The following is a 15,194-nucleotide window of genomic DNA, read 5'->3' as shown; positions in this document are numbered from 1 at the left end:
CCACGTGGTGGTGACCAGGGGTCCCTGGGGGGCTCCTGCGTTTGCGGGGGTGGCTGCCCCGTCCACTCAGCGGGGGCTGGCAGGAGGGCCAGAGGTCATCAGAGCCCGCTGAAGGCCTGTTTCCTACCCTGCTGTGTGTGACAGGTTCTCTGTGTGAGCCTAAGTAACTTCTCCTTAAGTAAAAATATTTGTCTTTCGGGGATTTGTTGGGGTTTTTTTTCCCCTCTGCTGAGTGCCAAAGGCCATGTTTGTTTGTCTTAACTCTAAAACTGTTATTGACACAGATGAAGTGTTACTTTTATTAGCTGATCACTACACAGCCTGTATTTGCTGGGCTCCTTTGCGTGTAATTATGATGTGAAATCTCCTTGTAAGAGTATCAGTCAATAGTGTAATTGACTTTGCTGTGTTGACTTTTTACTCAATAACCTCAGGGATCGGCCCATCCTTAGACATTGGAAACCTGCTTATTTTTTAGATTTGCCTAGGCGGGGAGTCCTGAAGACACTTTATCCTCAAAATAACTGCTCCCACTTCTCCAAGTTTTATGCGTGTGTCTTCTGCTGCCTCTCCAGTGAAATTCCTTGCAGGGAATACATTTGAATGGAACAGTTCTAGCCCTAGAAGAACTGTTTCTGGATCTCTTGGGAAAATGCAGCGTAAGATTTCTTCCATTCATGGAACTAGGGGCTGCTTCTCAACTACAAGCCGCAGCAGCTCTCCTGGGTCTGAGCCGCCTTGTTTTTGAGGCTTGAGGCTCTTTGACCCTCAGCGACCTCTCAGGTGGCGAAGAACAGCTACCAACGTCAAGGCTTGCCGGAGGATCGAGAGAGAGCTGGTGGGCGCGCCGTCCTCCACGTCAGACTGTGTGCTCACTCACGTCCAGCTCTGTACAGCCCCAGGGACTGAAGCCCACCAGGCTCCTCCGTCCTGGAATTTTCCAGGCAAAAATTCTGGAGTGGGTAGCCCTCTCCCCCTCCAGGGGATCTTCCCGACCCAGGACTTGAACCCACATCTCCTGCATCTCCTGCGTTGCCGGCGGGTTCTTCACTGCTGAGCCGTCGGGGAAGCCTTTCATAGGTCAGGAGAGCTCAGAAATTGCACACACGAACTTGGGAGCCAGGTTTCCTGGGCCCATAGCCTGTGACTGGGACCCTGGGCCAGGCTTCCCACAAGAAAACCAGCCCCCACCTTCTGAGTTAGTAGGACTAATACACAGTTACGGACCTGGCACATAGTAAACCATACAGGTGTTCAGTAAATACATGATAAACATGCACACCTGTTCATAAATGGGAAAGGACTGTTCTCCAAAGATACACAAACAGTACATGGAATAAGCAATAAGCACATAGAAAAATGCTCAACGTCACTAATCATTAGGGAAATGCAGATCAAGACTACAGTGAGGTCGTACTTCACCCTCATTAGGATGGCACCATCAAGAAAACAGAAGATAGTACATGTTGACGAGGTTATGGAAAAGTTGGAACCGTGAGCACGGTGGGTGGGAGTGTAAGGTGGTGCAGCCACTGTGGAAAACAGCGTGGCAGGTCCCGTGGACTGCAAGGAGATCCAACCAGTCCATCCTAAAGGACGTCAGTCCTGGGTGTTCTTTGGAAGGACTGATGTTGAAGCTGAAACTCCAGTACTTTGGCCACCTGATGTGAAGAGTTGACTCATTAGAAAAGACCCTGATGCTGGGAGGGATTGGGGGCAGGAGGAGAAGGGGACGACAGAGGATGAGATGGCTGGATGACATCACCAACTCGATGGACATGAGTCTGAGTGGACTCTGGGAGTTGGTGATGGACAGGGAGGCCTGGCGTGCTGCGGTCCATGAGGTCACAAAGAGTCGGACACGACTGAGTGTCTGAACTGAACTGGAGACCTGTAAGCAACCTGAGCATCCATCAGTAGATGAACAAACAAGCAAAATGGGGTGTGTATACACATGATAGAATATTCAGCCTTTAAGCAGAAGGAAGCTCTGATCCATGCTACAATGTGGATGTACCTTGAGGACATTTATGTTAAGTGAAATAAGCTACTCATAAAAAGACAAATACTGTATGACTTCACTTAAATGAGGTACCTGGAATAGTCCTATCTATAGAGACAGAGCGTAGAATGGTGGTTGCCAGTGTCTGTGTGGAGAGGGGAGGGGTCGTCGTTTACTGGGGACGGGTCACAATTTTACAGGGTGAAGGTTTATAGAGATGGATGGCGGGGCACCTGCACAACGTTATGAGCGTATTTAATACCACTGAGCCGTGCGCCTAACAAAGGTTGAGATGGTAAGTTTTTTTATGTTTGTGTATTTTATTACAATTGTTTAAAGCTAAAAAAATGAAATATGTCGTGTGGAGAGCATGACTCATCCACCTGCTCCCCCACGTACGTTCCCAGATCCCCTCCCTGAATACCTGACGCTCAGGCCCAAACCCCAGAAAAGGCACAGATTGAGTTCCCGGGCCACCTTCAGGACATGCACACTCGTGGCAAAGCCCGGGTTTTAAGGGGTCATGACAGTAATCTAAAGCACGTGTTAGCCACTCAGTCCTGTCCGACTCTCTGTGACCCCACCAGGCTCCTCTGTCCATGGGATTTTCCAGGCAAGCATACTGGAGTGGGTAGCCATTCCCTTCTCCAGGGGATATTCCTGACCCACAGATTGAACCTGGGTCTCCCATATTGCAGGCAGATTCTTTACCGTCTGAGCCACCAGAGACGCGGTAGTCTAAACCGCAGCATGTTATAGAATTACGAGAAAGTTTCATTTGATCACCACCTAAGGCTGCTTAATGTTTTTTGGAGCTTTAAGGACCTCAAGTGAAAATGCAGTTCCCCTGGAACAGGAAGCAAGTCAGGAATTAGTGGTTCTGTTGTCATACGAAGCATTACTACTTGAGGTCCTGTCAGAATAAAGTCAGCAGGAAAATGCATGTGTCAGCTTCAGGCCTGCTCCTGGTCATTGTCTTTCTCTTTCCCTTGGAGAACATGCTTGTCACAGGAGTTCAGGAAGCCTGCACCCTTCAGTTTGAAGAGAGGGTGGGGCCCAATGATGTCACTGGAAGGAAAGTTTGCCACTGATCTGTTTTTTGTTTTAGTTTAAAAACCAAGTGCCTGTCAGCGTTCATCTTTTGAAACCATGGTCTTTGACGGCAGTTCTAGAACTCAGTATTAGGTTATGCTTGGTGGGGAGAAGAGGAGGAAGTAGTAAAGGGAAGAGGGAAAACAACGCCAGGGGATGAAGGTGCACGTGAGTGCCCTCTGGGCCACCAGCTCAGCTCTTGTCTCGACTTCTGGCTCTTCTGGTCCAGAAATCGAAACAGTGACCAGCAAATTCACCGTGTGATGTTTGATCCACGTTCTGCAGTTGCTCCTCGTATTTCAAACCAGTGGCATTGGTTAAGGCCTTTGAAAGTCCTGGCAGCTTTTCCTACTGTATGTGAAAAGTCCTCTGCACTCCTGATGATGCTGGACTGTGCCAAATGCAAAATGATTCATGGAGGAGAGTTTTAGGGCCATTCCTGTCGTGTTCTGTGATCACACAGAACAGTATATGATCACGTAATGCAGATAAGGAGTCACAGTTGTCTCAGTCTTTTAAGGGGACCCCTTGCAGCTCACGGGAGGGAACCGTGCCCCTTCCTGCCCCCAATGTGGAGATGGCCACTGAGGCAGAACCCCTGGCATTGCTGAACCCACGCGCTTCCCAGGAAGGGCTACGCAGCAGGAGCAGGTGTCAGAGGCCCCGCAGCTGCTAAAGATAACCGTAATCCCAGATTCTGCATGCACTGTTCCTAGGCTTTTAGAAGTATTTTTCATATCCATAAGGAATATATTTAATTTTGCTTGATTTGAATTTTATCTATTAATATCTGGAATGGTACTTTATGTCTTCTTTTCTGACTTACTCCTTATCCTCTTTATTCATGACAAAGTTTGTTTGGTTTGCTTCATGCAGTTGTAACTGAAGGTGTTTTCATGCCTATATAATATTCCACTGTGTGGAGGGCCACAAGTTTTTTTTTTTTTTAAGGTATTTGAATTGTTTATAGTTACTTTTACAAAGTTGCCATGGGAGTTCCTGTCCATGCCTACAGTTTCATCTAAATGCATGTGTCACTGTGGAAATTGTTGGTTTATACGGGGTTAATGTGCTCAACTTTACCAGATGATGACAGATTGTTTTCTGAACTGCTCATATCCATGTGCATGCCTCCCAGCAGAGTATGGTATTTCCCATTCCTCGGCATCTCCACAGATATGTGGAGTTGTCATCCTGTGCAATTTCAACCAGTCTAGTGGATATGTAACAGTATCCTGCAGCATTTTAATTTCCATTTCCCTTTTTACTAAGGAGGTTGCACAGTTCTCCATTTATTTAACTGGCTGCTTGAACATGCTCTTTGATGGATTGCCTGCTCAACAGTTTATTCATTTTTCTATCAGGTTGTTTTCTTTTCTTCTTATCTTTGTAGGACTTCTTTGTATATTCTGGATAATAACCCTTTATTGACTATCTTGTTGTTGTTGAGTCACTCTTTGTGACCCCATGGACTGCAGCGTGCCAGGCTTCCGTGTCCTTCACCATCTCCCAGAGTTTGTTCAAACTCATGTCCATCAAGTCAGTCATGCCATCCAACCATCTCATCCTCTGTCGTCCACTTCTCCTCCTGCCTTCAGTCTTTCCCAGCATCAGGGTCTTTTCCAGTGAGTCGGCTCTTGGCATCAGGTGGTCAAAGTATTGGAGTTTCAGCTTCAGCATCAGTCCTTCCAATGAATATTCAAGACTGATTTCCATTAGGATGAACGGGTTGATCTCCTTGCAGTCCAAGGACTCTCAAGAGTCTTCTCCAGCACTAAAATTTGAAAGTACTACAACAAATCAATTCTTCAGCACTCAGCCTTTTTTTTGGTCCAACTCTCACATCTGTACATGGCTTTTTCCAGTGGCTATACAAACCTTTGTTAGCAAAGTGATGTCTCTCCTTTTTAATATGCTGTTATTGACTATATGTGTTGCTAATAACTTTTCTAAGTTTGTGGATGGTCATTTCACTGTCCATAGTAATGTCTTCTGATGAACAGAAGCTCTTAATCTTCATGCTTAGTAATCACTTTGTAATCAAATCTAGTGTCTTTAAAAAGTCCCTACTCTAAGATTATATGGCTTTCTGTAGTTTTTTTCTAAAAGATGTTAAAAAATTTTTCCTATATCATTTCAATACTATAATCCATCTGGAGTTAATTATTTGTATATTAATTTTTTCCAGCAACCTTGCTAAATAAACTGACTTAGTAAATTTACTAATCTATCTGTAGATTCTTCTGTGTATAAAATCAGATAAATAATGGAGGGGATTTTTCTTATATCCTGTCCTATTATATTCCTATTCTTATATCCTGTCCTATTATATCCTATTATATCCTGTCCTATTTTTTCCTGTCCTGTTACAGTTAGAACCTCTGAGGGAAAGTAATGACAGCAGACATCTTTATATTGTTTCATCCTTTCTTACCTCTGTTATTTGGCTGCGTCCGATCGTGGTTGAGGCACACGGGCTCTCTAGATGTGGCTCCAGAGGGTGCAGGCTCAGTAATTGCCTTGCAGGGGCTCAGTTGCTGCACGGCACGTGGCATCCAAGTTCTGACCAAGGAAAGAGCCCACATCTCCCGCGTTGCAGGAGAGGCTCTTAACTCCTGGGCCGCCACCAAAGCCCCTATATTGTTTCTTATTTTAAAGAGTGCTGTGTTGTTGAAGAACAATTGATGGACTGTTTGTTATAGGGTTTTTAGGAAATATACTTTATCATTACAAAAATATTCCTTCTATATTTGGTTTGCAATCATAGTTTATCATAAATGGTTGAATTTCATCAAAGAAATGTTTATATCATTTAGCAGAACCGTAAATTTTTTCTCCTTGTTTTACTGTGGTGAGTTACATGATAAATTCCTAATTTTAAGTAAAACCTACATTTCTAATGTACTGGTGATATATTTTTTACATATTGCTAGCGTTGGTACACTAGCATCTTATATGTGAATTTTTGCATATTTGTCCACATCCATGTTTCTCTCAGTTCAGTTCAGTTCAGTCGCTCAGTCATGTCCAACTCTTTGCAACCTCATGAACCGCAGCACGCCAGGCCCCCCTGTCCATCACCAACTCCCGGAGTCAACTCAAACTCATGCCCATCAAATCAGTGATGCCATCCAGCCATCTCATCCTCTGACGTCCCCTTCTCCTCCTGCCCCCAATTCCTCCCAGCATCAGGGTCTTTTCCAATGAGTCAACTCTTCACATGAGGTGGCCAAAGTAATGGAGTTTCAGCTTCAGCATCGGTCCTTCCAATGAATACCCAGGACTTATCTCCTTCAGGATGGACAGGTTGGATCTCCTTGCAGTCCAAGGGACTCTCAGGAGTCTTCTCCAACACCACAGTTCAAAAGCATCAATTCTTCGGCGCTCAGCTTTCTTCACAATACATGACCACTGGAAAAACCATAGGCTTGACCAGACGGACCTTTGTTGGCAAAGTAATGTCTCTGCTTTTTAATATGCTGTCTAGGTTGGTCATAACTTTCCTTCCAAGGAGTAAGCGTCTTTTAATTTCATGGCTACAATCACCATCTGCAGTGATTTTGGAGCCCCAAAAAATGAGGTCTGACACTGTTTCCACTGTCTCCCCATCTATTTCCCATGAGGTGATGGGACTGGATGCCATGATCTTAGTTTTCTGAATGTTGAGCTTTAAGCCAACTTTTTCACTCTCCTTTTTCACTTTCATCAAGAGGCTCTTTAGTTCCTCTTCACTCTCTGCCATAAGGGTGGTGTCCTCTGCATATCTGAGGTTATTGATATTTCTCCTGGCAATCTTGATTCCAGCTTGTGCTTCCCCCAGCCCAGCGTTTCTCATGATGTACTCTTCATATAAGTTAAATTAGCAGGGTGACAATATACAGCCTTGAGGTACTCCTTTTCCTATTTGGAACCAGCCTGTTGTTCCATGTCCAGTTCTAACTGTTGCTTCCTGACCTGCACACAGGTTTCTCAAGAGGCAGGTCAGGTGGTCTGGTATTCCCATCTCTCTCAGAATTTTCCAGTTTATTGTGATCCACACAGTCGAAGGCTCTGGCGTAGTCAATAAAGCAGAAATAGATGTTTTTCTGGAACTCTCTTGAAACTCTCTCATGTTTCTCTAGTGCTACCTTTATCTAGTTTTAGTGTCAGGATTACATCATTCTCACATTACGCATTAAAGAGTATTCAGTCTTAGATTCCCTGAGTTTGGGTAAGATTGAAATTATCTGTTGCTTAATGTTTGGTGGAACTCACTTGCAAAACCACTGCAGAGCTGGTGTTTTATTTGTGGGATGATTTTTAACTATTGAGTGAATTTCTTTAATTCTTATAGTATAACTTATTTTTCATTTCTTTTTCAATTCATTTTGGTGTCTGTAGGCATTTGTCCATATCACCTGCTTTCAAAAATGTGGCATAAAGTTACTTATAATATATCTGTCATCTTTTCAATGTCTTTTGTAGTTGTATCCCTTTTATTTCTTATTTCATTTTATTACCTCTCTTTTTGCTTAACCTTAACACACATAGGGTTTTTTCTCTAGAAGAATCAACTTTGGAGCTTTTTTTAATTATTATAATTACCTCTATTTTGTATCTCTTCTCTATATCATTGATTTCTGCTAGTTTCTTTATAATTTCCTTTCTTTCTTTGGGTTTATTCTTTTTTGTTGTGATAGTGAATTCTGAATTGGATACTTTTATTTTAAACTTTTATACTTTTATGTAAAAGTTTAGGTTATACTTTCATTGGAACTGCTGCTTAGTTGTATCCATAAATTTTGGTGCCTTTTATTTTCATTATTGTTACAAGTTAAAAGTATTTACTAGTTTTCATCTTGCTTTCTTCTTTCACCCATAGGTGTTTTTAGAATTGTGTTTTTAAATTTTCAAACCTATGAGGAGGTGGTTTTTGGTTATTTTTGTTTTTAGTTACCTCTTCATCATTAATTATTAATTACAATGCATTGTGGTCAGAAAATTCATCTATAAGATACTGCTATTTGAGGTTTGTGGAGACTTGCTATGTGGTCTAGTAGTATATACCATTTTTTATTATAAATATTTTGTGTGTGCTTCAAAGTAATACACCTTGTCTGTCATGGGCACATGTTCAGTATATGTCCACTAGCTCAAATCTACATATGAACTGTGTCTGGGGGAGAAGGGAGAAGGGGGAGAGATGTGGGTTTGACCATTTCTTCCTGTAGCTCTTCCAATTTGGGTGTATCTTGAAGCAATCTTATTGGAGGTCTCCACGTTTAGAACAGTTACATATTCCCGGTGAATTGAACCTTCCTGAATATTCAGTGACTCTTTATCTTCAGTAATGATCTTTTGCCTTAAAAATCTATCCTGTCTGGTTTAATTTTGCTACATCAACATGGCACCGTGTTTTTCCTCCTTTTACTTTTAACCTTTCTTAGTCCTTAACGTTTTAGGTTCATGTCTTATAAATGGCATGTGACTTTAAGTCAGTGTTAATGATCTTCAGCTTTTAGTGGAGATGCTAGCCTGTTTTAAACGACGCGTGCGGGTTTGTTTCTGCCCTCTCAGTCTGCGTTTTTGCGCCGTGTGCCCCCCCAGCCTCCCTCCTCCCAGTGTTTTGCTCTTCCCGCTGTGCCTGTCTTTGGCCGTGCGGTATGTTCTGGCTGCGGGCTTCCCCCGGGCGTCGTGAGCGCGGCTCTCGCTGTGCGCACGGGCTGCTCGCTGCCGAGTCTCCTGCTGCGGATCGTGGGCTCTCCACAGGCTCACTATCTGCGGCCCACGGGCTTCGCTGCTCCAGGTCACGTGGGGTCTTCTGGACCAGGGATCGAACCCGTGTCTCCTGCGTTGGCGGGCAGATGCTTTACCACTGAGCTCCAGGGAAGCCCACCAACATTGTTTTAAATTGACCACGATTCTTGTACTTGTCATTCCTTTCCCCCCCCCCCCCCTTCTAATGGTTAATAAGTTATATAGGTCTTTCTGTTCTTTCAGTGTTGATCCTAGAATTTTTAGCATGACTATTTTAAAAGGTACAGAGTTAATCAGTATCGTTAACCTCCTGCTCAATACAAGACCTCTGGAATGCTTTAATTTCTGTTCTCTCCACCTCCCAAATCATATGCTACATTTGTCTAGGACTTGAGCTCTATTTCATATTTCAGTTTCTTTACGTCAGTTATTATCATTGGCCCTCCATATCCATAGGTTTTACATCCATGGATTCAATCAACTGCTGATAGAAAATATAAGGATATAAAAAGAATTCCAGAAAGTTCCAAAAATCAAAACTTATTTTCCCTGTGCACTAGCAGTTGTTTGCCGAGTGTTTTTCCGTACACTGTATTAGGCATTATAGTAATCCTGAGATGCTCTAACGTGCATGGGAGGACAGGCGTAGGTTATAAGCAAATACTGCACCATTTTGTCAAGGGGACTTGAGCGTTCACAGATTTTGATGTCTGGGGACCTGGAACCAAAACCCCCAGAGACACCAGGGGACAGCTTGGTGTCCCCAAGGGTCACTACTTGATTACAGTTCCTTTGCTTCGCATTTCCTTTCCTTGCGTCTCAGACCTTTTCGCTCTTGGCTTTCATTTAACTTCTATTTTATGCCCGTACATAGTTGATTTACAGCCTCGTGTTAGTTCCGGGTGTACGGCAGAATGACTGCGTTACCCAGTGCATGTATCCCTTCTTTTTCAGACTCTTTGCCCACGTAGGTTATCACTAACACAGAGGCCTGAGTGGAGTCCCCTGTGCCACACAGCAGGTCCTTGCTGAGTCTCTATCTTATATATAGTCGTGTGTGGATGTGTTCATCCCAGCCTTCCCCCTTAGCTAGCCACAAGTTTTCTCTTTTTTTTTTTTTTTTGCCTGAAAAATACTCCTAAGTTCCTATCATTGAGTATCTGCTTTTAATCAAAGTCTTGACTTTTTGTCTGAAAATATTTTTATTTTGCCTTCTTCCTGGTTGTTGTTCGGTTGCTAAGTCATGTCCGACTCTGCATCCCCACGGACTGAATGAAGCACGCAGGGCTTCTCTGTCCTTCACTGTCTCCCGGGGTTTGCTCAAGCTCATGTCCATTGAGTTGGCGATGCTGTCTAACCACCTCATCCCCTGCTGCCCTCTTCTCCTTCTGCCTTCAGCCTCTCCCCGGGCCTTCATTCTCAGACAATAGCACTAATAGCACTGTAGTTGGACAGTTACTTTTTCTCTCTCGTTTCGAGATTACTGCTCTACCTCATCTGAGCCACAGGTTTTATCTAACTCCTCCTCCTCAGGTGACGTGTTTCCTTTCTCGTACTTCTAAAGCTGTGTGTGTGTGTGTGTGTGTGTGTGTGTGTGTGTGTGTGTGTGATGTCTGGGATGGCTTAATGTATCTAGGTGTGCATTTCTTTGTATCCTCCATGGGACTTGTTGGCTTTCTGAATCTGAAGATTGGTAACTTTCATCAAAGCTAGAAAATTCTCAGCCATTTTCTACTCTGAGATTGGTTCTTCCCCATAATTCCTTTTACTCTGGAACTCCAATTACATTTATATTGGATGATCTTACTATATTCTGTGTTGCCCAGTCTCTTTTCCATGTTTTCCATCTCTTTATCTCTCTCTGCTGCATTTTCTATAATATCTTTAGATCCATCTTTCAACTAATTTTTTTGTTTGTTTGTTTTCCACAACTCAATTGCATTGAGTTTTTTAATTTCAGGAATTATATATTTTAGCTCTGGAAATTCTGTTTGAGGCATCCCCAAATCAGCCAAATCTGCTTGGTTTTAGTAATCCAGTGTTTCTAATATTTGCCAATTCCCTCTTTTATTTTATTTATTTTGGGGGGGTACATTACATTCTTTGGCTGATTATTGCAGTATTTTCAGACTTTACAGTTCAGATGCTATGGGGTGTTGTTTTTTTTTTTTCTGTTTTCTCTTATAGTGGCTTACTTATTTTGTGTTTAATGATTTTTTTTTTTATTGTGAACCTGTGTTCTTTAAAATCTTATCTGTGAGGGTTCTTTGTGGACTGGGTTTAAAGTATGTTCTTCCATAAAGGGTTTGTGCCTTCCTCTCCTCGGCACCCCTGGGCACTTTAAACTGAATATAGCTTGGGGTCTTCTGGTCCACACGGTAGAATCCTGGCCTCACACCCACAAGACTTCAGGCTCGTGGCTTAAAACTCTCAAGGGAGGCTTTTCTTTTCTCCAGTTCCATCTGGAGCTGAGGTCAGGCCGGCCTTTATCCCCATTGTCTGCCGCTGATTCCCTAGGATCTCATTGAAGGCCTCATCATTCAAGGGTCCTCACTTTTTATGTGGCATTTTTACATTTATACTTTCCTAGTGGGCTCTTTGGTGATTTTAGGTTATGAGCTTTTACTTGATTCAACTTGATATACAGGCATCCTGATGGCCTTGGCGTGGGTTGCTGTCTTCAGGAGAGGTTTTGCTTTGTAAACTTCTCCTGGGAGCCTGGGGACCAATGCGCCTGAGGGCGCTTTAACCCCGCTGGGGGCCACAGTAAGCCAGGAGCTGCCCAAGTCCTTCCCCCTGCTCCGCCCTCCCCCCAAGTTTGGCCTCTTGTCCCAGGGCTGGAGGCGGCTCCACAAAACCCTGCCTTCCTTAGATGCCTGCTGCTCACATTTCAGATTTTGTCTTTTTTTTTTTAAGATTCTCATCTGTGTGTGTGTGAAGTCCTTTTGGTCTGTGTGCGTTACGTGGATCTCTTAAGATTCCCCTTATTTTCCAAGGAACCCAGCAATGACTAAAAATACATCGCTGTCCTTCACACGGGGTCTTTTGTATGGTAGTTGGAAGAATGCCTTCCGAGTATCTTTTCTGCCGCCGGCTGAGAACGGAAGCGTCCGGTCATCTCTCGTCTTCTGTCTTTCTCCCTGTGGTCCGTTTGGGACAAAAGCGCGCACAGTGAGCACGGCTTCTGTAATCCTCTTAACCCCACCTGCTTCTCTTCACGCTTGGCAAAGACCAGCCTTCTCAAGTAAACCCCTAAGAAGGACGACGTCACCCTAAATGCTCCCCTCCAGGTTTGAAGCCATCAGTTCCAGAGAGAACTCTCATGCACAGGCGGAAGGCTGGGGTGACAACGCATAGAGATGCTATGATAATGGAACAAATCACGAGCAAATCAAAAATCAGCAAAATGGCCGTGTCTAATCAGAAGCTATCCCTTGCCTTGTGGGTGGCAAGGACTGGTCATTCTCACCCTGAACTAATGTGGTTTTTCAACTTTCATGTTGAGTATTTTCCACCGATTTGACAAGAGGATTAATACCAGGTTTTTATTTGAGATGAATAACACATGGTTCTGTGGGGTCCCGGTGAAGTCAAGTGGCTTTAATTTATGCCAACATGATCGTCGTGAGTGTCGTTCCATGGAAAACGAAGCTAAAAAATGGCAGGCACTTCAGACGTATCCCATGTTCATTTTGATGGATGGTATTTGAGGAGGTGGTTAGAAGTTCCCCTTCCAACATAACACGTTCGGGCTGCCTGGTTTCTTTGTAAAGCAGTCAGCGTCCTGGAACGACAGACCCTGCAGCAGGAGGTGTCTGACGCCAGTCAGCGCAGCCGGCCTGCCCCCGCCACGAGCAGCGCTGCTTCGAGTGATTAGTAATTGGAGGAGCGTGTCGCTTCCTGCTGAGTTTGTGTGTAATTTATGGATTGTGAGCCCATCATAAAGTCTCAGAGAAAGCTAACTGTATCACCTGAGAGAAAGATGCGTTTACGTTTTAACTCTAACTCCCTGAAGTTGCCTCCAGGCACCTGTTTTTATCCAGAGGTGTCGTCATTGTGTTGCTTTCCTGTCTTCGTCACAGGACGCTTCCTTCCCGGGGAGGACGGGGACACATTTCAGTTTCCTGTTTGAGCCATCTCTGAGGACCAGTCACAGGGCTCCCTGAGCGTGTTCCGTCTGTCTGTCTGTCTGTCTGTCCGTGGAGTGGGGCTGGTGTTGCAGGGTGTGCATCTTGGGACCCTGCTTGCAGTGCAGCGTCTTTGCAGTGGAAGCAGAGACCCTGCCCCGCATCGCCTCGAATTCCTGAGCTCGGGAAGTGATTTGCTTTTCTCTTTTCCTCCAATGCCTGTGATGCTTTTAGGAAGGTCTGAGTGTGCTGCTCTCACGCCTGCATAGATCCTTTTTTTAAAAGTACATTTGATGGACAGTGCTGTGTTAATTACTACAGTATAGCAAAGTGATTCATTTTCACACCATATATGTGTTCAGTTGCTTAGTCGTGTCTGATTCTTTGCGATGCTATGGACTATAGCCCGCCAGACTCCTCTGTCCATGGAATTCTCCAGGCCAGAATACTTGAGTGGGTTGCCACTTCCTCCTGCAGGGGATCTTCCTGATTCCGAGATCAAACCCAGGTCCCCTGCATGGCAGGCAGATTCTTTACCACTGAGCCACCTGGGAAGCCCTATGCACACATAAATATATATACATTTTTCTTTTTGATATTCTTTTCCATGATGGCTTATGCTTGTTTATGTCCTTGAAAGAGAAGGAGAGAGAAAGAAGGTCTCAGGTTCAGAACCTCCCCCCTTGTACAGCACGGAACTGAAATGTAACACCTGCTTTCTTTCTGGTGTTTCTCCCGTGTCTCTACCCTACACCCCAGACTTTTTACTTAAAAAAAAGTTTAACTTGTGGGAAAAGAAGGAGAAGCACAGGGAACACCATGCGTGCCTTTCACCTGGACTCATGAAGAGTTAGTTTTTGCACGGCTTGCCTTTTTTCTTAACGCGTTTGCTCCCAGAATCCTCTCCCTCTCCACAGCACCCCACTGCCCTTCCCCGGGGCCATGTCCTCAGAGAGTCCGGGAAGGCACGCTGCGGGAGACTCCCCAGACCGCCTGCTCCCTGCTGCACGATCGCGCCTGCTCCGACGCTTGCTCAGTGTCTCCGTGTGGGTCCCCTCCCTGCCTGGCCCGGCACTAGGCCTCGAGGACATCCCAGGGGCTGGGCCTGCCTTGTGGAGCTGACACTCATGGGAACCATCACACAGTCCGTGATGATGGAGGGAATTCAGGGTGCTGACACTTGGGGCGGTTGGGACAGGTGTACCCACGATCCCAAGATCTAGAAACGTTTTCACTGGTGGGCGGGCCGTTGGGAAAGCCGGCAAACACAGTGCAGCGGAAAGTGTCCCCACCCTGCCCAGAGCCCCCAGCCCCCACAGCCTCAGCCCGACGCCGTGTCCCCCACAGGCCTCCCATGCCCTCCGCCTCCCCCGGCAGCCGGCAGTGACCCCCCTCCGTGAGTGGTCCTCTCTGGCCACCGCCTCCTCGATCGCCTCACTGCCGGCCCCTCCCGCGCGCTGGGCAGACCCGGTCGGCGCTCTTCACACAGCGTGTGGCCGAACCCCACGGAGGCATCACGGTCCTCGCTGGTCCAGACGCCAGCCAGCGGTCACCCACGTTCCACAGCCCCGTGAAGCGGGCCGGGGGGCGCAGACACTGTGTCCCTTTTGCCAGTGGGAAAGCACAGGGGAGGTCCGCTCCCTGCTCGGACATACGGACATGACAGCGTACTCGGAGCTGTGACGGGTCCTGTTGGGTTCTGGTGGGAATACATAGGTGATCTGGTTACAGGGCAAATCAGAAAAGAGCAGGAGTCGGCCTGGTGGTGGTGCAGAGAGCCCGAGAGGGCTCGGTTCCCATCCCTGCTCCTGATGAGCTGTGCGGCTGTAAGAAAGTTACCAAACTGGCCCAGACCTCACTTCTGGCATCTATAGAATAAGGATGCCAATATAACCACTTCATAGAGTTGAATGCAATCATCTCTGCAGATACAGCAAAGCGCCTGGCAGGTGGTCCGATTAGTAGATGGTAGCTTGTTGATGTCCTGTCTGTGTAACCATGACTTGCTTCTCTGTTCATCTGTGAGCATCCTTGTGAGTGTCCGGGTCTGATTCGGCCTGGGCTGCCTCCCCAGGAGCCCCCCACCCCAGGCCACGCATCCACGGGAGGGGTGGCTGAATGGCTGAGGGCGGGGCCGCGGCAGTGAGGAGCCATCACCCCGTGACGGGGGCCTCTTTTCCCCTGAACAGCAGGTTTAGCCTTCTGACTAAAGGCTCTAGGCGGAGCCGCTCTAGAGC

The 15,194-nt window shown here is 45.8% G+C and overlaps 1 protein-coding gene across 9 annotated transcripts in view; it reads left to right on the top strand.

Moving 5' to 3' along the window:
- The window catches only part of FOXN3 (forkhead box N3), a 438,293-nt gene that overhangs the window by 416,084 nt on the left and 7,015 nt on the right, over nt 1-15,194 (top strand). The window lies entirely within an intron of this gene.

This window comes from Cervus canadensis, chromosome 6, assembly GCF_019320065.1.
Source record: "Cervus canadensis isolate Bull #8, Minnesota chromosome 6, ASM1932006v1, whole genome shotgun sequence".
Taxonomy (NCBI): Eukaryota; Metazoa; Chordata; class Mammalia; order Artiodactyla; family Cervidae; genus Cervus; species Cervus canadensis.
The sequence above is the reverse complement of the archived record's forward strand: the minus strand, read 5'-3'. Positions and strand labels throughout refer to the sequence as shown.